The 23,127-nt window shown below is 42.8% G+C and overlaps 1 pseudogene; it reads left to right on the top strand.

Annotated features, from left to right (window-relative positions):
- Positions 1–2,497: 2,497 nt before the first annotated feature.
- On the top strand, positions 2,498–13,835 carry LOC101398255 (large ribosomal subunit protein eL24 pseudogene; annotated as a pseudogene).
- The last annotated feature ends 9,292 nt before the right edge of the window (positions 13,836–23,127 follow it).

Raw genomic sequence — 23,127 nt, 5'->3', positions numbered from 1 at the left:
ACTAGAATAGTATCGGTCTCCTACTTGGGCTATAAACTCTATGAGGCAGGGACAGTCTGTCCTGTTCTCTGTTGAATCCTCAGATTGTAACGGAGTACATTGCACACAACAGGGACTCAACAAACATTTGCTGAATCAATGAATAATAAAACATATATCACTCCAATTCCCAAGGAGGCCGAAGTCAAAATGGTTCAGAATCACCCTAGATGGGTGAAAACATACATCTTTGTCTCCCTTGACACAGAGGTCAAAGAACAGCCCCTATTCTGATTTCACACCATTCTTTATGTGACGGGCTGTGTCACCACTACATCTTTGAAACTGTACGGTTCATCCCCATGGATCCCTGGGTGTTTTGTGAATGTTTCTTTCACTGGGAAGGGTTTCCTCATCTGCCTTTATAAGTTTTCCAATGCCAATGTCTGCTGCCATACTTCAGATTTCTTTGCAAAAAATACATATCCCAAGTCCCCTTCGTGGGTACGCAAGGCATTCTCTGCCATGAAAGGGAGCACCGAATTGTATTAGCTAGGTCTTGGACAGTCTGGGCAAAAAGCATTCAATTTGACCCTCTGGAAAAGTTCTGAACTGCACCTCTAGATGTCAAGTTTTAGAATAACATTATCTCAAAGGTAATCTATGTGAACAGGTACTAATGATGAGGCAATGGGACAAAGTGGTAGGCTTTTCTTCCCACCTATTTGTTTTGAGTAGGTCCAGTTCTTTCCCTAGTCTTCTCTTTTTCCTGGTCTGTAAAATGGGAGTGTGAGCACCACACCTTCCCACACTGTGTAACTTTGACGTCAGCAAGCTTCATTAGCTGCTGTTTGCCTAACCAAAGAGAACACAGGAGACGTGGAAAGTGTCTTTTAATTATCTCTGTGCCCACATGCCAGGTGCCACTCACCCAGCTTTCAGACTGAGATTGGTATCAAATAGACCTGCCAAGCAAGAAAACATGGAACAATAGAAACAAAAGGCAGAAAAGGAGCCCAAGAGAGGCTCCTGAGTAAGCACAACTTTGGTCTGGCTCCTGTATTTCAGGATGGTGTGATCAAGACATCATGTTTTTGGAAGTTAGGCAGACTCAGATTCAAATCCCAGATAAGGGTCTTTTTGCAAGTTGCCTAAGTGTCTGAGCGCCATTTCCAAAATTAAAATTGGGATAATCATACAAATCTTCTAGGGTTGTTGTAAAAATTAGAGACATAGATGTAAACCATATCTGCATCACACCACTCAATAACTAGTAGGTGCTGTTGTTTCTGACACTCTAAGGAGAGAGAAGGGAAAGTCTGATAACTCTTGTTGCATATTTAGGTGGAATAAAGAGGCCAGTTGTTCCCCTCCATGCTAAAAAAAGTTACTGTCTACCAGTTAGTCTAATAAATAGATTTTAAAAATGAAATTTTGCTTCAAAAAATAGTCACCTGCCTCCCTCCCTCCCATCAGTTTTGTTTTGTTTTGCTTTGCTTTTTTCCTGAAACATCCTTTTTTGTAAACTCACCCTTGGATACTTGAAATAAATTAAAAATGAAATATAAACTTGTGTCATCCTGATGGGTTTCTCTTCCCACCACAGGCACACTGCTGACACTGACTATGGACCCAAGCCTGTAGAAGGATGTCCTAGAGTCAGAGCTTATATTTGCCCCCCTTGAGAGCTCCTCACCCCAGCCTCCACAAGTCTTCTGTTTTGTGGAAATCCTAAAATATTTTAGAAGATCACTTAAAGTTCCCTGGAGCAGGAAATGCAGCTATGGGAATCTTTGGTGAGCCAAGCTGGTGTGACCCTTGTCTTGGGCCGAGTCTTAAGGGAGCTATCATAGAAATGTAGCCACATAAAAATAGAACTTTTACAAGGCCAGGAACAGAGAGCCCAAATATACAGGGGGAGAGTTGAAAAGTAAAGGACAAGGAGGGAGGGTTTGCCATCGGTTTAGTCAAAATATCATACTATATATTAGCAAGCAACCTTGGGCATGTTACCCAACCTAAGTCTTATTTTCCTACAGCTTTAAAATGGGGATAATGAATACCTACCTCAAATGTTTATTATCATAATTAAATAAGATAATATTGATGAAGCACCTTGCAGATTACCCAGTACTTAACAGGTACTCAAAAATATCAGTTGCCACCTCTTTTCCACAAATCCTCTTTCTCATATGGTGGTCTGTTGGAGTTGGCTCACACTGGAGATAGGGCCAATAGTGTGAATTTCTTCCCCACTTCATGTTCAGGGAGGTCGTGTTGGTAACTTGAAATTTGCCGTGGTGGGAGTATTTACACCATGGTATCAGTCAGGGCTTCCTCATCTACTTCCTTCCCTAGAAAGCTTGTTGTTAAACATTTACCAGCACACCTCTGGGTATTGATCAGGTAATTTAACATCTCTGAGCCTCAGTTTCCTCCCCCTTAAAAGAGGGAGAATAAACACATTCTACCCATCTCACATGGATTTTGTGTCAAATATAATAATGAAAAACTGAAAATGACTGAGGTAGTAATGATTAATACTGACGTTGCTAGAGAAGGTGCTAATGGCATTTCTCCCAGGGAAGAACTTTCAAGTCCAGGTTTTTCTGAGTACCCTGAGGAGGTAGAAGGAGGAGGTAGAAGGCCTCAAAGGTGAACATCTTAAGTAGAATAAGGTTGGTATACTTACCTTCTAACCAAAGACACTCAACAAACACATATGCACCAGGGCTATACTGGTGCCAAGATGCCGAGAATATACAGTGGTGAAGATAGAGTCTCCGCCTTCAGGGGGATATAGTCCAAGGGCAGACAAGCTAGTAAACCAGAAAAACAATGCTAAGCGAGAAGTGCTACGATAAGGGTGAGCACAGGTAGCTCTAGAACCGTGCTGTCTAATGTGGTAGCCACTAGCCACACGTGGCTATTGAGTACTTGAAATGTGGTTAGTCCAAGTTTAGATGCCCTGTAAATGTAAAACACACACCAGATTTTGAAGACATAGTTTAAAAAAAAGTAAGCTACCTCATAAATACTTTTATTATATTAATTACATGTCAAAATATTAATGTTTTGGATATACTGGGTTAAATAAAATATATTATTGAAATTAATTTTTTGTGTGTGTGAGGAAGATCAGCCCTGTGCTAACATCTGTCAATCCTCCTCTTCTTCTGCTGAGGAAGATTGGCCCTGGGTTAACATCCGTGCCCATCTTCCTCCACTTTATCTGGGACGCTGCCACAGCACGGCTTGCCAAGCGGTGCATCGGTGCGCGCCCGGGATCTGAACTGGCGAACCCCGGGCCGCCGCAGCGGAGGGCGCGCACCCAACTGCTTGCGCCACTGGGCCGGCCCCTTATTGAAATTAATTTTACCAGTTTCTTTTTACCCTTTTTAATGCAGCTACTAGAAAATTTAAAATTATATATGTGGCTCACATTGTATTTATATTGGCCATTTGTATATCTTCTTTGGAGAAATGTCTATTCAAATCACTTGCCCATTTTTAAATTGAGGGTTTTTTTGGTCTTTTTCTTAAGTTGTAGGTGTTCTTTATTATTCTGGGTAGTAGACCCTTATCACATAAATGATTTGAAAATATTTTCTCCCGATCTGTGTCTTTTCACTTTCTCATTAGTGTCCTTTTCAAGATTGTTTTGGCTATTCTGGGTCCCTTGCATTTCATATGAATTTTAGGATCAGACTGTCCATTTCTGCAGAAAAGGTAGTTGTAACCTTTATAGGATTTGCATTGAATCTGTGAATGAATTTGGGAAATATTGCCATCTTAACAATATTAAGTCTTCCAATCCATGAAGATTTACTTAGGTCTTCTTTAATTTCTTTTTTTTTTTTTGTGAGATCGGCCCTGAGCTAACATCTGCCAATCCTCCTCTCTTTGCTGAGGAAGACTGGCCCTGAGCTAACATCTGTGCCCATCTTCCTCCACTTTACATGGGATGCTGCCACAGCATGCCTTGCCAAGCAGTGCATCGGTGCACGCTCGGGATCTGAACCAGCGAACCCTGGGCCACCGCAGCCGAGCGCGCGCACTTAACCGCTTGCGCCACAGGGCTGGCCCCTTCTTTAATTTCTTTCGGCAATGTTTTGTAGCTTTAAGTGTACATGGAAACTTGGTTAAATCTTTTCCTAAGAATTTTGTTTTATTTTATTGATACTGTTGTAAATGGAACTGTCACACTGAAATGATAGAGATTTCATCAGGACTGGCTTTGACTGCCCCTTCCCCGATCTCTCTCTTAAGTCATCTGCCTCTGCTGGTATCACACCCAGCTTTTAGGCTCCTCTAATTGCCGACTGATTGCTCTATTGTTTTAGACAATGCCTTGGGTGTTAACTTGCTCCACAGTTTGATCCAATTAAATTCAGGCCCTTGGCAGAGATAGTTTTTGAGGCAAGTCCTTGAGGTTTGTTTTGACCACTAGAAGGCTCTCTTTAGTTATATCTTTCACTGATTCTTTTCGGTAAACTAGCTGACTTGTGGTTTAGCTTGTTACTCCAATGGGACTACCAGCCTTCTCTTAATTATTTACCACCAAAATCTCATTATTTTTTAGAGTGACCTTAGGCTTGAACTTCCCCATACTCTTTCAAATAAAATCAGTTCTTCTGGGAAGAGCTTTGGAACTTTCTGTTCTTATGGACTGCCTCTCCCTCTAGGCAAAATCTCTGAGCTCCCTGCTCTGGAGCTGGAAACAGTGGCACACTTCTCTTGGAGTGACACCCTTGCTTAACAAGCAGGACACTGGATGTGGGTGATAGCTTCTGGTCTTCTCAGTTTGCCTCTCCCAGCGAGGGTGGTCAGGTCCCCATTATTTTCAACCTGTCACATCTGGGGCCAAGCCTGTGCCCCTATGAGTGTGGGATGGTGGAGGAAGGGAGCCCCCTATTTTTCTGTCATACTCACCAGGAATTTAGCTTCAGCATCTTAAAGCTGGGATGGGGTTGCGGGGAGAGGAGAGATGCTGGTGGTCTGCCACTCCTGGTGAGGTATTGTATTCCTTGTTTTCTTGGCCACACCCACCTGGATTGGGGTTTCAGTTATTGAAGAGATATGGATGAGGGAAGAAAGGAGCAGTGGAGGCTCAAGTGCTGTAGATCAATGATGTTATTACTGAGATTTAGTAGATTTTCTTGAATAAATATTTCTTCATCTTTTGTATGCCCTTAGGACAATTTCAAGAGTCTTTTTTTTTTGTGAGGAAGATCAGCCCTGAGCTAACATCCATGCCAATCCTCCTCTTTTTGCTGAGGCCCTGAGCTAGCATCTATTGCCAATCCTTCTCCTTGTTTTTTTTCCGCTTTTCTCCCCAAAGCCCCAGTAGATAGTTGTACGTCATAGTTGCACATCCCTCTAGTTGCTGTATGTGGGACACCGCCTCAGCATGGCCAGACAAGCGGTGCATGGGTGCGTGCCCAGGATCCAAACCCGGGCCACCCAGTAGGGGAGTGCACGCACTTAACCGCTAAGCCACGGGGCCAGCCCCTCGAGAGATTTTAAATGGTTGTCTTCATATCATTCTCACCAATTACAGTTGTTTCCTGTGGAGTGAGTCCACAGAGCTCCTCATGCTGCCATTCTGGAAGGGGAAGTAGTAGTGATTTTTAAACAAATCTCCAAAACCATAAAGGAGGAAATTTATTGTTTTTTACTATATTAAAATAAAACGGTTTCGTTCAAGAATGGGTGGCATATAAGAAGTTAACTGGTGAATACCAGGAGGCAGGCTGAAGTAAAATATTTACAAAGTATATTGACAATAAAATATTGCACATGGTTAATGGATATACATCTAGAATATATAGGAATTCTTGTAAATCTGTAAGAAAATGAGGGGCAATGGAAAATGGGAAATGGATGTGAATTGCCCAGAGGGAGAGGAAGTCCATAAGAACAGAAAGTTCCAAAGCTCTGCCCAGAGGGACTGACTTTGTTTGAAACAGAGCGTGGAAACGTTCAAGCCTAAGGTTACTCACTCTGTGAGCTGACAGAGGAGGAAACTCTGATAGCTAATGAGTTCAGAAGAGAGACTTGGCCTCATTAGTAGTCGTATAAAATGCAATTAGAATAAGATTCCACTTTACTCTCAACAATAGGCAAAAATTATTTGCTATCAAATGCTGATGAAAAACGGGGAAACGGAAAGCTTTAGATATTGTTGATAAGAACATAAGTGTTTGGAGAGTGATTTGGTGGTATTTAGTGAGATTAATACACGTTTAGCGTATGACCCAGGAAATTCCATGCTTGGGGAAATAAATACCTTAGAAAATCTTTCACAAAGAAGCAAGGGGAAGGTGGTTCATGGTAGCATTGTTATTAATGTTTGTCATAGCAAAGATTTGGAGCCAACCTAAGAGTGCATCTACAGGGAATGGGTGAACATAATGTGGTATATGCATATTATTAAATACAGTGTATCAATCAAAAAGAAGGAACTAGATCTACATATATCGAAAAGGATAGTTTAGAAATGTTATTGAGTCTAAAAAGTAAAAAGCAAAAGGAAATGCTTAGCACAATGCAATTGATATAGAACATAAAATATTCATTGTTACACAAATTTGTGAATTAAAGTATGGATGGTGGAATGGCGTACGTTAAATGTGTGAGCATGAGTGTGGATGGTGAGAGAGGAGATGGTGAATGGCACTGGGTGTGGGAGGTGAAGATGACAGAAAAATAAATGCAAAAAATTAAATTTAAAAGAAATTATGCGGGCAGGTAGTGGTCTCAGTAACGCACCACAAACTAAGCAGTATGATTGGTCCTATCAATCCGATTCTATGTGCCCAAGAGCCTCATAATATTAGGGATGCTGATAAAAGAAGATAATGTATATATAAGTGACTAACAGTGCAACCCCCTACTGCTAGTTCTCCATTCCTTTCTGACCGCCTTAGCAGTCAGATAGCACTTAGGATAGCACTAGAATTAGGGAGATAAACCTTCAAGATGGACTTTGAAAATTCCCACAAAAATTATAGTTTGAATTACTTTTGTAAAAATCAGGCATGAATTACTATTACAAAAATTACTATTTATTTGTTGTAACTGGCCAGTGGCTCAGTCAGGTAGAGACCAACTGGGAGGGTTGAATTTAAAAAGAAAATATTTCAACAAGGCAAGCTGTCAGGGCTCATGTGAATTATATACAGAAAATGGAAACCAAAAATTCCTGGACAAAATCTGTAAGTCCTGAAATATGGTTCAAATGGTGCCATCTGCTCATAAAATCATGCAGAGGCTGTTGGAACTTTCCAGCACGACGTTGGACTGTCTCCACAAAGCTGCCTAGGCAAAATTCTGTGGCACCAGATCATCAGGAGTGTTTCCAAGAGAAGAAGGAACTGGGACGTTTTCACTCCCCTTGCTTTATTTCTGCACAGCAATTCCCAAAGTAAAGAAAATGAGGATTTGCCCTCAGAAAACACCAGTCTGAATTATACTTCCTTCTACTGAACTAAACTCTGGAACGTCCCTTCTTTATTACCACACTCATCCAATTCATAACCATTCTTCAAATCTCATCTCAAGTCCGAGAGAGTGGAATGAGCAAGGGTGTTGAATACAGACAAACTCGGGTTCAAATCTAGACTCAACTACTTATTAGCTGTATGAACTTGGGCATAGTTTTAAATCTCACTTTGCTGCAATTTCCTGAGTAAAATGGGGAAAATAATACATAACTTTTAAGTTGTTGTGAGAATTAAAAAATTAGAGCAGATACTCAAGTCAATATTTACACATTATCTCTCCCTCACATGCCCTGACTACCCTCCATCCCTGTCTATCTCTCCCTTCTTGGTCACTTCCCCGATACATGTAGGTGCGACTCAGCAACTTGCTGTCTTGATTGTAATCTCATTTCATTGTGTAAGTCTTATCTCACCAGGAAGAGCTTGGCATAAACTTTCTTTCCCTCCTTCTGACCCTCTCTCCACCCCTTCTTCCCATTCCCTTCTTCCCATGCCTAGAAGACCTGGTGCTTAACAAACCCTTGTAGCCATCCTGACTAGAGTGCTCCCAGCCTTCCTAGAGGTCTGCAGGAAAACATCTCAGGCAGGCACAAAACGTCTAGACGGGTGTGCAGGAAATGTTTATTACCAGAAAGTGAAGCGAAATGTTACTGTTGGATGAACAATCTCAATGCAGAGGATAGTGCCAAGTATTTCTATGTGTGCCCAGAGTCACCTCTTAGTCCTTATAGCGCCAACCTCAGACAGGCAGTGGGGGGCCTTCCAGTGTGGTCTCCCTTTTCTCCTCCCCCAATGACCCCTCCCAACATTTCCTTCCTCTTTGCTCTTCACAGCGTACCTGTAGGAGCAATTTCTGGGCCTCTGTGCTGCAGGAATCATTAGTGGCTTCATCTAGAAGTGTCTCCAATCTCTCCCGGGGTGTAGCTGGAAGAGGTTTTAAGTCCTCCAGCTTCTTCAGAGGGGGCACTTCAGACGCATAAGCAACAAGATTTCCTTTGTCAATGTAGAATCCTGCTCAGAGGATAGCTTCATTGCCTCTCTCTGCTGACAAAGCCTCTGTTTCTATATTGTCTTATAACAAAAATGCCTCCCGTTTGTTGACCATTTGTACTTAAGCCTATGAGGTATAAACTGTTATTACCTCTATTTTACAAATGAGGAAACTGAGGCACAGAGAGTTTGAATAACTTGCACAAAATCTATATCTATTGCCTGATCCAAAATTGCAGGGGCTGGCCTGGTGGCTTAGTGGTTGAGTTCATGTGCTCCACTTTGGTGGCTCAGGGTTGGCAGGTTTAGATCCTGGGTGTGGACCCACGCACTGCTTATCAAGCCATGCTGTGGCAGACGTCCCACATATAAAGTAGAGGAAGATGGGCACAGATGTTAGCCCAGGGCCAATCTTCCTCAGCAAAAAGAGGAGGATTGGTAACAGATGTTAGCTCAGGGCTAATCTTCCTCACCAAAAAACAACAACAAAAAAAATTGCACCACCCCCACCCCATAGTTAAGTAAGGTGGGAGGAAAAGAAAGTCCCACCCAGCCTTATAAGTGTTAATGTACAGAAATGCTTCCCCTGGAAGTCCCTCAGACTTCCCAGTGAGTAAGTGGGTGAGACGGGAGTCCTGTTCTCCATACAATCCCCTAAAGAGGATTTGATGGGGTGAGGGCTCGGCCAGCAGGGACACTTCTCCAGGCCTCCTCTGGCCTTATGTGGTCAGTGGGGAGCCCAGGAGTCTTGGTGGGGGAGATGAGCATCTCCGTAAGGACACTTCTCAGGAAGCTTCATAACCAGGTGATGTGGTATCATCAACCTGAGAAGGAAGGATCACACAACTATGAGAGGTATTAAGAAAAACCCACCTTGTCAGAAGGAAGAGGGACGGAGGAGATCGTACTATGAGTCCAGCCTGTGTACATTCCTAGGCAGCAAATCCAAAAGAATACTCATTAGAACAGTAGCCTGACTGTATATCACCAAAGCGCCATGAGTAGATAAGAACTTGAGGGATCCTGCATTTCATTTAAAATACCCCATTGACTATCAGTGACAGCAAAGAAAAGAGTCTGAACATTCTCATCTGAAAAAGATATTTTAGGTAAAACAAAATCAAATGAAATATATTCAGCCACAGAGAGGCTACACTCATCTGTCTGTGTTGTTTATAGTGGCAGCCCCCGCAAGGGGAAACCAGATCCTCTGTTTCGCTCTCCACAAATATAGCAGTGACTTAACTTCATATTCTGTTGCCACAAAGGGGAGGTGGACAATTTATTTTCCCTATGATAAATCTAAAGTAGAGGATTTTTCTTTTCTCCAGATAGCAAGGCAACATTCACCGTCAAAAAGGATTCTCTTTTTCTAGTTCACTTAAACTCTTAATTTCACATAGGCCTGTAGTGATATCCCAAACCACAAAAATAGGTCAGTTTCATCCTACTGCCCCAATCAGAAAAAAATATAGTTTAACTGCTAAGGGAGGGTATTGATAGCTGAATTTCATATCAAATCCTTAAGCTGTATGGATGATTTCATGGCTATATAACCAGCCCATTTCTCCAAGATTTACTGGAAAAAGCGATGCTTCCCATCTTTCCGAGAGCAGGAAGCTGAGTGGCCGCTTTGTGAGAATGCACTTGGGGTGCCCCTTCAGCTTCCGTGTCATCACGGTTCCCAGAAAGCCACCACTCAGCCAGCTCCAGGGTCCAACTGCCAAGGCCCTTGGGCCAAAGGACTTTATCCCTTTAACCTAACACAAATTTCTATGAAGGGCTTACAACCTTCAAAGGAACTTGAAGTAATTATATTCTGGCTTTAATACAGAAGCTGTTTGTTCCACACATTTAAATCAATCCAGTTACATTTTAATTTACACAGTTAATACTTGCTGAGTGACTCCTATGAACAAAGCACTACATAAATGCTTACGACTAGCAGTTCTCACTTATGGAGGGAATATAAGAAGACCCGAGGAGCTTTGCTTTTCCTTCTTTTTTAACAGCTTTGTTGAGGTTTAATTTACATACCTATAAAATTTACCCATTTTAAGTGTACAATTCAATAATTTACAGTAAATGTGCAAAACTGTGGGAACATTGTCACAATCCAATTTTAAAACATTTCCATCACCTCAGGAGCTTAAAAAAATACCGACGCCCAGGCCTTACTCAGACCAATTTAGTCAGATTTTGGGGGTGACTTAGGCAGCTTCCCAAGTGGTTGTGAAGTGCAGCACGTTGAGAAGGACTGTTGTAAAAGACGCAAGCATGAGTGGTACCTCATTCCTGCTCTCAGGGAACTTACAGTCCACAGCCATCTCAACCCCAGCACTAGTGACATTTTGAGCTGGATAATTCTTTGCTGAAGGGCTGTCCTGTGTATTGTAGGATGTTTATCAGCATCCTTGGCCCCTATCCACTAGATGCTAATAGGATTCCCCACCCCAAACCATGACAACCAAAAATATCTCCAGACATTGCCAAATGTCTTTTGGGGGGAAATTGCTCCCAGTTGAGAACCACTGGTCCTACAGAGGTGACAAGACATGATTACGAATAAGTTGAAAACTTGACAGAAACATATTAGTAACATGAGATACAAAAACAATGCTGTAGCATTTTAAAGAAGAAGACAAGATCTTGTGTGCGCCTCAGTGTGGTGTAATGGCAAGATGGTGGGCTGTGAAGCAACAAATGTTTAGACTGATATACCGGCTCTGCCATTGGCTGGCTTTATCATTTTGGATAAGGTCCCCAAATTTTATGGACCTGTTTTCTCATAGTAACCATTCAGTATACGTTAGCTTCGTGTTATCTGTAAAATGAAGAAATGATATCTTGGCAGGGGGAGTAGAGATGGTGTGCCAAGTGTTAGCACAGCGGGCACTGAATATAGCCTTCCATTGACTGGGCACTGACTCTGCCAGGGATTGTGATCAACGTGTTACGTAATATCTCATTTCATCCTCACTACAAGGCTTTTTAAACTTGCTCATCACAAGGACCACCTGGTACATTATTAAAAATGCACATCTCAGGATTCAGAAGTTCTGGGATAGGATCATGACTCTGTATTTGCTACAAGTATCACAGATGATTTCTATGATCAGCCAAGTTTGGGGATAGTTGTTATGGTGCTTCTTATAAATACAGAATAGATGTTAAATAAAAAATAAACTAGCTAAAAATTCTGGTTTGGAAAAATCAGGAAAATTTGTGGGATTTTGATAGAAACAGAAAGGAGAGAATAGCAAGAACAAGGGTAAGAGGCTGAAAGGTATGGCATGTGCTTGGGTGTTGTAGTAACAAGAACCAACATCTCTTTCACACTTGTAGAGAACAGGCACAGTCCTGAGCATGTCACATGTATTATCTTACGAACAACTTTGTGAGGTGGGTACTATCGTTTTCTGATTTACAGATGGAGAAACTGAAGTACAAAGAGGTAATGTGTATAACATCTCATGGCTGGCATGTGGTCAAGCCAGGATTTGAAACTAGACGGCTTACATCCCATCCTCATAACAACTGAACAGAAATACCGTAGGCTCAGGAAGTGTGTGGCACTGTCCAACATGGCTACTTAGTCATAGGGATTAGATTGAAACTTGAGTTTGCCCATTCCCAAATCTTTATTTTTCCACTACACCACAATTGTCTCACTCCGAATTGTGGGGAGCTTTGAGTACTGTAGCTTCCTAATTACTTTAAAAATATTTATTTCATGCCCATCATTCATTCAACGAATAGTCATGGAATGCGTTTGGTCAGAGACAGAGAGCTACAAAGAACTAGGACATGGTTGTGTCCTGGGGGGATCACAATCTTGTGTGGAAACGCAGACATAAACAATTAATTGTAACGGTGGGAAAGTGTAAAAAGCACTCTGTTTAGAGAACAGGGAGGACTAAATTCTGCCCAAGGGAACAGAGACTTGAAGAATAAGCCCTGGAGACATGCTGGGGGCAGAGTCTATCCTGAATTCTTCACAACAGGGCACAAGTGAGAGCAGAAGCAAACAGTGTTTTAAGATTAGTTGATGGTAGGATGGGAATCAATTGAGAGGAGATAAATTGTTAGTCCAGTCAGGGAGCTATTCTGTCTGGTAGCCTGGGAAAAAGATGGGAGACAGTAGGGTTCTAAATTAGGGCCATGAGAGTGGAGACAGGAAGGTGGGGAGAGACGGTGGAGAATATGCGCACAGTGAACACACAGTTAGTTGTAAGTCCTTCTATGTGCTCAATCCTGGGCAGGGGGACTTTTGGAGGGGAGGGATGTGAGAGTGCAAGGCTGAATCTCTGTGATTACTCCTTGATCCAGTGGGGAGCTTTGTTGCCCCAGAGAAAAGGAAGAGAATCCGAAATCTCTTGCGCATAAAACTTTCCCTCGCTTCTCCTACACAGATAATTCCTTCATTTAGAGGTCTTTTAGGGTTAGAAAGTGGCCCTTCGGCAATGCATATGCTTTTGCGAGAGCATCTGACATCTGGAAGGAGATGAATGAGAGGTTAAGACAATTTTCCCAAATTTTTAATTTTGCTAAAGCCTTTGCTGACAGTTTGTGAGTGAAAATTCTAACTTAAAAAAAATTTTTTTTATTGAGGTCACAATGGTTTATAACATTATATAAATTTCAGGTGTACCTCATTATATTTCGACTTCTGAAAATTCTAACTTTGAATAGCTCTTGTTATTACAAAGGATACTGTTTTCATTTTCATACTTCATTTCCACTAAGTAACCAAGACTAGTTCTTCTCTTTGCCATTTTTCCTCTTCCCCAGCAGCCACAGCCATGAAGGTCAACTCTGTGGTTTTGGTGCATGTAAGATCTACCCTGGACACAGGAGTCTCTATGCTGGGACCAGCTAGAAGGCTTTCCAATTTCTTAATGCAAAATGCAAGCTGGCATTCCTTTCCAAGGGGAATCCTCAGCAGATAAACTGGACTGTCCTCTATAGAAGAAAGCACATAAAGGGAAAGCCTGAAGAAATTCAAAAGAAAAGAACCTACCATGCAATCAGAGCCCAAAGGGCCATCACTGGTGCATCTCTTGCTGTAATAATGGCCAAGAGGAATCAGAAAAGCTCAATCAGAACAAGCTAACAGGGCTGCCAAGAAAGTAAAAAAGGCTAAGAAAGCATCTAAAAAGACAGCATTGGCTGCTGCTAAGGCTCTGGCAAAGGCGGCTCCTAAGTGAAAGATTGTGAAACCTGTGAAGGTTTATGCTTCTCGAATTGGTGGAAAACGCCAACTGGCATATCAGATTTTTAAATAAATATCTGACTATAAAAAAGGCTCAGTTCTTAAAATAAGGTACAAGTATTTACATCTTTCCCTTTCCTCTATCTTCATTTCCTCCCTCTTCTGTTTTTTTCAACAAATTTGTTCAGAGGCTTCTATTAGTTAGACATCAGCTGGACTTTCCCTGGCCCCAAATATCTAGACATGATTGTCTTGAACCCCCATTTCATGCCTGGTGGGAGTCCAAAGCCCACCCCAAGATAACTGTATTCCCAGGAGCCTTATCTGATTCAAGCTCCCGCTTTTCCTCAGTTCATAGGTTGATGAATCACCTGGCAAAACTCTGTGATCGTCCCTTCATCCTGCCGAATCTTTCACTCCAAGAATGTGATGTAGGACTCACTGAAGAGTTAGGGAGAAAGAGGGTTTACGTTGCAGAAAGGCAAATAGCTTCAAATCTACAAAGCCATCCAGCCTTATCACTAACAGTAACTTTCCACTGTCCCAGCACAGACTCTCAATCACGTCACCTTCCTCCCGCCCCTCGAAATTTTCCTCTTTGCTTTCTGGGAGGGTATCCAGGTCCCAGCAGTCCATAGTCTCAGACCCAATGGATATCAAAATAATTCAAGAGCTCAGCATTACGGTGGGGGATCTTTATTTAACAGAATCCAGCCTTCTTAGATAGAAATTTGTGGTTGTAAATAGCAGGTAGGTCTCCTTCTCCTCCCTCCACTCCCATCACTCTCTGCCTCTACTATTACCTGGTATCTTCCCATTAGGAGATTTAAGTTCTTTGGAAATAAGGCCTAATAAAGATATGTACAAAGTGCTGAAAAGACATCAGGAAAGGAAAGAGTTGACCCAAAGGGATTTGTGGGGATTAAGGGAAAGTTTTACAAGTAGTCTATCCCTGTATTCATCCATCCATCCATCCATCCATCCATCCATCCATCCATCCATCTAACGTTGACTGAGAGTGAGCTAAGTGCTAGACAGTGCTCTAGCCATTGGGTACATAGTCATGAACAAGAAGCAAGGGCCCTGCCCTGTCAGGGTTTATACTCTAGTTGGAGGATATGATTTTCGATTCATGTCTTGCAGGAAGAATAGGAGTTCACTGCATAGGTAAGAGAGTCAAGACTCTCCCAGCAGAGATAACAGGATGTACAAAGGCACAAAGGCAAAAAAAAAGCATGAAATATAACTAAACCACTAAGAAACTTAATGTGGTTGGCTCATATGATGTGCAGTGGGAAGGCAAAGATGGCGGACAATGAGGCAGGGCCAGTCATGCACGTAGGTGGGAGTTTGGGTATTATCCTGTGAAGGGGAGAAGCTTTGATAGATGACACCTTGTCTCTACCTTCCTTTTTCCTGCTGCTGTGCCCTCTCCTCCTCTCTATTCCAGTCAGCACGCATGCTTGTCATTCCCACCAAATGAATCAGTAGAGATGGGAGCATTAATTTATTTGAGCAGACATGTGTCAACATCATTTGGAGAAAAGGCACCAGACCCATTACATACACTCAAATAACGTGATTAGGACTAGTCTGAAAGCAGCAAACCTCAGGCCCTCCTAATTCAGTCCTGTCTGCCCCAGCCCACTCTGCTTTTCAGTCTGTCTTTCTAGCAATTTCTACTTCCCTATCTCTTCATTCCTCATCCTCCCCCCGTCCGCCCTCCCCCGCCTTCACTCATCTCAATCTCTCTCCTGTTGTCTTGGTTCTTGTTATGGCAAGTCACAATATTCGCTGGGTTTCCACAGCAAAAAAGGAGTAAATTCATAGAACCTATCTCCTTTAATGTGGGGAAAGTACTGCAATAAAAAAGACAGTGTAGGGGGCTGGCCCGGTGGTGCAAGCGGTTAAGTGCGCGAGCTCCACTGCAGTGGCCCGGGGTTCGCCGGTTCAGATCCGGGGCGCGCACCGAAGCAACGCTTGTTAAGCCATGCTGTGGCAGCGTCGCATATAAAGTGGAGGAAGATGGGCATGGATGTTAGCCCAGGGCCAGTCTTCCTCAGCAACAAAAGAGGAGGATTGGCAGATGCTAGCTCAGGGCTGATCTTCCTCACAAAAAAACGAACCAAAAAAAGACAGTGTAATACTAATATCTTCCACGTCTTTATTAGATTCACGGAGTTTTAGAGGCAAGATCTGGACGGGAACTTAGAGACCATCTAGTGAGATCCAACTCCTTCATTTCAGAAAAAATAGTCTCAGAGGAATTATCTAAAGTTAACAAGGCTCTGGAGTTGAAAGCAACAGAGGCACATTCTGGTTCCCTTATTCCGTGGGGGATATGTATGAGTGTGTGTGTGTGTGTGTGTGTGTGTGTATGAGTGTTGGAGAGGAGTGTGTGGTTGGAGGCCCTGGGCTACCTAGGGAAGTGGAAAAGGTAAGACACCATCCCGAAAGCCATACAGCCAGGCTTCCAGATGCTGGAACATTCTTTAGGTTCTGCAGGAGTTGATACAGCACAGAATCCAGGTCATCGGGCCATGCCTTCAACATCAGTGAACTCTTAGTTCCTACTCAGTCTCTGCTTCCACTATTCCTGCTACTTCTGCTACCTCAGGTTAATAACTTGAAAAAAAACCTTCGTCTGTCTTCTTTATGGCTTATGCTGACTCTTGGCCTCTCTTGACTATGGTTTCTGCTTGGTGGTTCTCTGTGGATGATTCAGCTTGTGCCCATCGCTAACTCTGTCTCCTGTCTAGCCTTCAAACTCCGTAAGAGAGAGGGACTGACTGATTAATTCATTAAGTTTCACAGTTATTCTTTTTGGACAAAGTTCTTGTGCTGGACCTTCTCGAAGACTGCCACCTGCTCTGCAGATCAGCTGCCCTTGGACCCATCACCTGTGACCAGGGTGGCAGTAGTTGCTTTCATTAGACGGGACTGCACAGGTGGCAGTGTCGAATCTCCTCTCCAAGTCGGCTCTCCCATAACTTAGTGACTAAGGTGGGGCTTAAATCCAGGCGTTGAGACTCCTAATTCCTTGCTCTTCTCATTATGCCAAACCTGCCTGGGTTCTCCATGGTTCTGAGTATTTCTTCCTCACCAGCTGCCTGCCTCTTAGCTTCTCATGCCCTGCATGGCATCCTGTAGCATCTACCCTCTCACAGAGCAGGCCCACGCTCAGATCCTGGAATTATTGAGAAGGACCCAATAAACTAATTATAAATGAGAATGGCTTAGTCTATTTCCTCGGGTATTTACATTTTAATGATGTCTTAAGCTGAACAAATTACCCTCTAATGTGGCATTTCAGACTGTGCTAGAAGGAAAGAAAGATTTGGGAGGGAGCAAATTTCCCAGGGCTACTCCAATTAACATATAAACAGCAACTTAGTCTGTATGTCAGTAAATAGAGCTTCCAACCCCTTCTACATAGATTGTCTCCTCTGCCACCACCACCTTTATTTCACTGATGGAGTTTGAGAAGTTAGTAAATTTTCTGGGCACAACCCAGATTAAAGACGTTGAGACTGGCACAAATAAGCCAATTTTATGCTCTAAAAGAGGCTTAGAAGATGTGAGGTGAAGGATGGGAACGTCCCTTTATAGGGGAAAAAATGTTCTAATTTCAGAATACTCGAACTTTCCATCGCCCATTGCAGTCTCCTGCAAGGCAGAGGTAAATTGTCAACTCACAGACCTGGAGTTAGTTTTCCTGTATTCCTGGGGAGTTGTTTTTTAATCAACAAACATTACCCTAGTGCCTAGTATGGACTGGGTGATCTTTAGGAAATGCCAGTTGGGACCTTGTACTGAGTAAGTAGTGGCCATGGACATATTCACTGTAAATATTTTTATTTTTACATTCATTTTACATAAGTCTCAAAATTGAGACTATGTGTGTACATACATGCATATATATGTATTCATATTCTATTTATCTTAATTTCATGATATATTACAAAGATTTTCATGCAACTAAATATGTGAAAAGATATTATTCTCAAAAGATATTATTCTAATAACTACAGAATATTCCATTACTTCAATATACAGTATAATTTACATATTTCCCCACTGGTGAATATTTAGGTTGTTTTCAAATTTTCACTATTGCAATGATGCTGTAAGTATCCTTCTACATAAATCCTTGTTTGCATTGATTATTATTCCTTAGGCTAGAGTCCCAGATCTGGAAGTAGTAGGTCAAAGAACATGACGATTTTTAAAGGAAAAAAAGTTATCTTTGAGCTGAGTTGTAAAGGAGCTGCAGTGGCAGACATAGGAGCAATGCTGGGACCCCTTCCCAAGGCAGAGAAGAATTTGGGAGTCAGCACTCAGTTTCCTCCATCGTGGGAAGGGAGCCTGCTGTAGGGGTGACTTCCATTTTGTCCTTCACTTTTGTGTGGGAGAAATGTGTAACCAGAGTTAGGAGAAGAAGTCAGTCCTTTCATATGATCGACCACCTCCCACTCTCAGCTTATACCGCACTCTCCTCTCAATGGCCTTCTGACTACTCCTAGAATAACATCTAGAGCCCGTTCACCGTCCGACAACAGGCATGTGATCTGCCCCTGACCACCTTCTCAGCCATCTTGGCACTCTCCTCTTCCTTCCCCTTCCTTCAGTGCCTGGAACATGCCAAGCTCTCTAAATGGCCTTAGTCCAGCCTTTTCTCTCTGTCTGGAGTATCCTTCTCTACCCTCTTTACCTGATCTAGCTCTTTCTCTTCATTAGGACTCAGTTTTAAGTGTACCTCCTCAGAGAGTTCTTGCCTGTCACTCAGAATGTTACTACTTTGTAGAACTTACTAAAATTTGCAATTATTTACTTATTTTTTCCCTCTGGTTTCCATTCATGACGGCAGAGCAAGTTCTGGGAATACCATGTAAAGTCTGGAGTCCCCAAAGCCAAGACGGTGACCGGCAGGTAGTAGGCATTTGGTAACTATTTAGTGTTGAATTTCTGGTGAACTTGGCCAGTTGTGACAGTGGGACAAGGTGTACAGTAAGATGAGATGGGGAGTCTGAAGCTAGATTTTGAAACGAGGGACTTGGGCTACAGGCCTGAGGTTGGGTTGATTTGCATTACCTGGTGTGGTAGCTGAATAATGCCTCCCAAAGATGTCCATGTCCTCATCCCTGGAACCTATGGATGTCTCAGAATGAAATACTGAGGTTTGCTTGGCCAAACAGCCAACCAACCACCCCAAGGCTGGGGTAGCTGTGACCTGGGTTCAAAAGCCAGGACTGCATTTATTAAGTACCTGGCTCAGCAGAAATCTGAACTGCAGGAGTCACAGCATCCACTGAAGCCTAAATGAAACCAAGTCAAGATCAGATACTGAAGTCAAAGCTGGGTATAAACCTAAGTGGACCTCAAGATGTGCTCTCTGCTGGTGGAAGTTGAGTATTAGAAAGTGGCCTAGTATAACTAAAACGACATGGACTGTGACATTAGACTTTGGTTTGAATCTAAACTAGCTGCTTACTAACTAGCTATGTAGCCTTGGACAAGTCCTTTAACCTAGCTGAGATTTAGTTTCTTGTTTGTAAAATGTCAGTAATAACATTTACCATGTAAGATAGTTTGAAGATTAGAAATCCCATTTATAGTGTGCCCGGTACATAGTAGATTTCAAAATAGTGATTATTATTATTAGTGGGGTCTCTTCCAGGGAGCCATTGCCAGGGACATGGATCAGGGACTAGGGTTCTGTCTTAGATTGGTTCTAATGAATGGGGGGCATGCTTCACCACCCCAAATCCCAAAGAAGGAGGCAGATATCAGAAAGGGAGATGCTAAGGGATCAGGTCAATTTCCCCACCCCCTCCTGTACTCGCAATCTCAAACCCTGTTTAGTACAATTTGGCAAACCATAAAATAGGAAATATATGTATTCCTCTACCTGGTAGAAAGCCTATGAAACTTCTGTACAGAAAGTTAACTTTCAATCTCACTTTATTCATCTCTAAAATAAGGGTAATCATAGTACCTTCCATACAGGGTTATTATAAATATAAAGTTAGATAACACATGTAAAACACTAATCAAGGAGCCTGGTATATAGTAAGTGCTTGGTAAATGCTAGCTGTTGCTGTGGTGGTGTAGCAATGGTGAGCCTGAATGTGCTAATGATGAGGATGGTGATGATGATGAGGGTGATTTGAGAGTGGCTTCCTGCTTAAATTCAGGGGATGCCCTGGGAGTTGACAGTTCTCACACGGCCTTAAGGCAGAACTCTTTATATGGAGTGAGGATCGGTTCAAAGAACACAGATATATTCTCTTACAATTCTGCGGTCAGAATTTTGAAATTGGTCTCATTGAGTAAAGTCCAGGCGTCAGCACAGCTGGTTTCTCCTCGAGAGGAGAAACAGGGAAATCATTTCCCTGTGTTTTTTCAGCTTCTAGAAGCCACCTACAGTCCTGGGCTCATGGCATTCCTCCACTCTAATCTCTGCCTCTGTCATCACATTGCCTTTATATTGCCTTCTTGTTCCTCTGACCTTCTTACCTCCCTCTTATAAGAACCCTTGTGGTTACATTTATGACTGGATAAGCCAGGATAATCCCCCCATCTCAAGATCCTTACCTTAATTACATCTGCAGAGTCTCTTTTGCCATATAAGGTAACGTTCACAGGTTCTGGGAATTATGACATGGATATTTTGGAGGGAGATTATTCAGCCTACCACAACCACCCATCATCTGTCGCCACTTCCCCACTTCCCCAGTATAGATTCTGGAACCCATCTCTGTGAGGCCTCCATTGCATACACCCTCAACACCCTTGTCCCTCCCTGCTCTGTTGTAAGCCTCATCCCTGAGTAACCCCATCCTCTACCGACTATGCGCCTACATTCAAGCAGCTCAAGGAGTCGGGAGAAAAAAGCAATTGTGCCAGTGGGTCCCACCTTACATATTTTTACTCCGGATCTCAATCGGGGCCTGGGCATTGTGGCAGAGCTCCTGACACAGACCAGAGCATAGACAGAGAAGGGAGAGGTAGAATAATTCATTTTGAAATCATTAATAAAGCCAAAAAAAAAAAAAGATAAGAAAGGTTAAATGGAGATAAGACAATTCCATCTGGATTCAAAACCGAATTGTGGGGAACATTTGCCCCGATCGTGAAGAGTTTTTATGTGACGCCCTCTTGGTGATGGAATTCTAAGGCAGACTGAAAGTTGTGTGGCCAACCCAGTAAAAAGGGAATCTTTCCAGGTCTGCTAAGAAGCTTGGGGAAAAGGTCATGTAAGTATAGGGCTTAAATTCTTATGGGGGAGACAGAAAAAGATAAGATAAACACATAAAGATAAAATATAATGCTAGTTAGAGAAAAATGCTGATAAAAATAAAAGAAGGAAGAGGCCGGAGAATAACAGTGATTGCTATTTTAGAAAGAGGAGTTAGAGAGGGCCTCTCTGATGAGGTGGCGTGTGAACAGAGGAGGCAGTGAGGGAGCGCAGAAAGACATTGGCAGCCAGGAGGGCAGCCTGAGAATAGTGCAAAACCCCTGAGACAGGATTTGCTTGGTGAGTTTGAGGAACAGCGTGGGAGTGTGGCTGGAGCAGAGTGAGCATGGACGGGAATGGCAGAGGAAGCTGGAGAGGTCTCCAGGGGCCGTAACGTGGAGGGTCTTGCAGGAATTTATGTCTTGGTTTGGCTGCTCCTCTGATGGAGGAGACAGATGGCCTCTTCTGGTCTCAATCAGAGAGTCATGCTGCCTTCAGCAAAGCCCTGCTAATGTGTCATCTCTGCTGAGAATCCCTCTAAGATCCCCTGGAGGCACAACTGATCACACCTCCGGCCTTCTCCCCTGGCTCTGGGGGCACCTCCCCTTGGGCAGGTCATTACTTCTCAAGGTGTCAGCCTCTGCATTGGACCAGGTCTACCTTCCTGTGAGAGTCAAAATGACCCAGCCCTTCCCAAGCCCCAATATCTGAGTCACGACCACATGACAGTCTGTTTTAGAAGACTTGCTTCTTCCTGTTGTATTTGAAAAGAAATTCTCCCTTCTTCTCCATTGTCTGGCTTTGTTTACTTCTCACATTTTTGCATTTGTTACATGATTCGCATTTTTGGCTCATGAGATGAAGAGGGACGCAGAAGTGTAGGAGGGGTCAGGGAGAGATGAGAGAAGAGCTTGGAAGAAGTTGAGAGCATGTGATCAAAGCCGGGGTAAAGAAACAAAACACAGCAAAGAAGGCTAGTCTGACCACTGCTGGGCGATTGGCTTCCACACCATCGCTGCTTACACCTTCTCCCTGCTCCAGGGGCCAGAGTGGACGTCCTTGATGGTCCCCACCCGGAGCGGCGCAGCCCCACTGGCCTCCTGCAGCTGAAATGCAAAAGGGTTGGGGAGCTCGTTTTTGAGGGTGTGGAAGATGAAAAGTAGGCCTCAGGTTTTAAATTTGGTCATGACATTGGTCAAAATTGAGGATTGAAAAGGCAAAACCCAAAATTAACAATAGCAAAAACAAAATGTAACTTTTTTCCTACAGATCTCATCACTCCCGCGTATTTTTAAAAAGACTACAAAGAGTAGGCCAGCTAGGCAGGCCTGGGTTCAAGTCTTGATTCTGAAATGTAATAGCTGTGTAACTTTACTACATAATTACATTTTTCCACACCTGAGTTTTTCTTGTGTGTAAATGTGGATAAACATATCCAGTTCACAAATGTGTGCATATTAGTTAATCCACACATTTAATGGCCAGCCCTGTGACATAGTGGTTAGGTTCACGTGCTCCGCTTCAGTGGCCCGGGTTTTGCAGGTTCGGATCCCGGGCGCAGACCTACACACCACTTATCAAGCCATGTGTGGCAGGCATCCCATATATAAAGTAGAGGAAGACGGGCACGGTTGTTAGCCGAGGGCCATTCTTCCTCAGCAAAAAGAGGAGGATTGGCAACAGATGTTAGCTCGGGGCTAACCTTCCTAACCCCGCCCCTCCCCCAAAATATATAATATGTTATATTATATTAGTTAATCAATAGATATACCTGCCTAACTTACGGTTAGCACCCACTCTCCCTCCTTTTTAACTTACTCCCTTTTTCTTTCCTTCCTTCCTTCCAATTTTTTGAGCTGTACGGCATTCCAAAGGTATTTAGAAAGAACAAAAATACCAAAACTATTTTAATAAAAATGTTGAAATTTTTCTAAAGAAATGTTTCAGGTGTCATGGCGACAAACCAAAAGCAGTAAGAAGGAGGGAGAGAATGAGAAGAAGAAGAAAAGAAAAGAAAGGAAGGAAAAAGCTACACAATTTTCTCTCTCTTCCTCCTCTCTCTCTCCCTCTCTCCTTCTCTCTCTCTTTCAGAATATAAATTCCTGGAGGGCAAGTTTTCCAAACATATTTTTATGTCAACTCAAGTCAACGTATTCTGGTTGGATTTACTGCTAATCCTGAATTAAACAGGCAAATGTTTTTCA

The sequence above is a fragment of the Ceratotherium simum genome, chromosome 13 (genome assembly GCF_057802395.1).
Source record: "Ceratotherium simum simum isolate JZ-2026a chromosome 13, ASM5780239v1, whole genome shotgun sequence".
NCBI lineage: Eukaryota > Metazoa > Chordata > Mammalia > Perissodactyla > Rhinocerotidae > Ceratotherium > Ceratotherium simum.
Note: the sequence above shows the minus strand (reverse complement) of the source record. Positions and strands in the feature narration are given on the sequence as shown.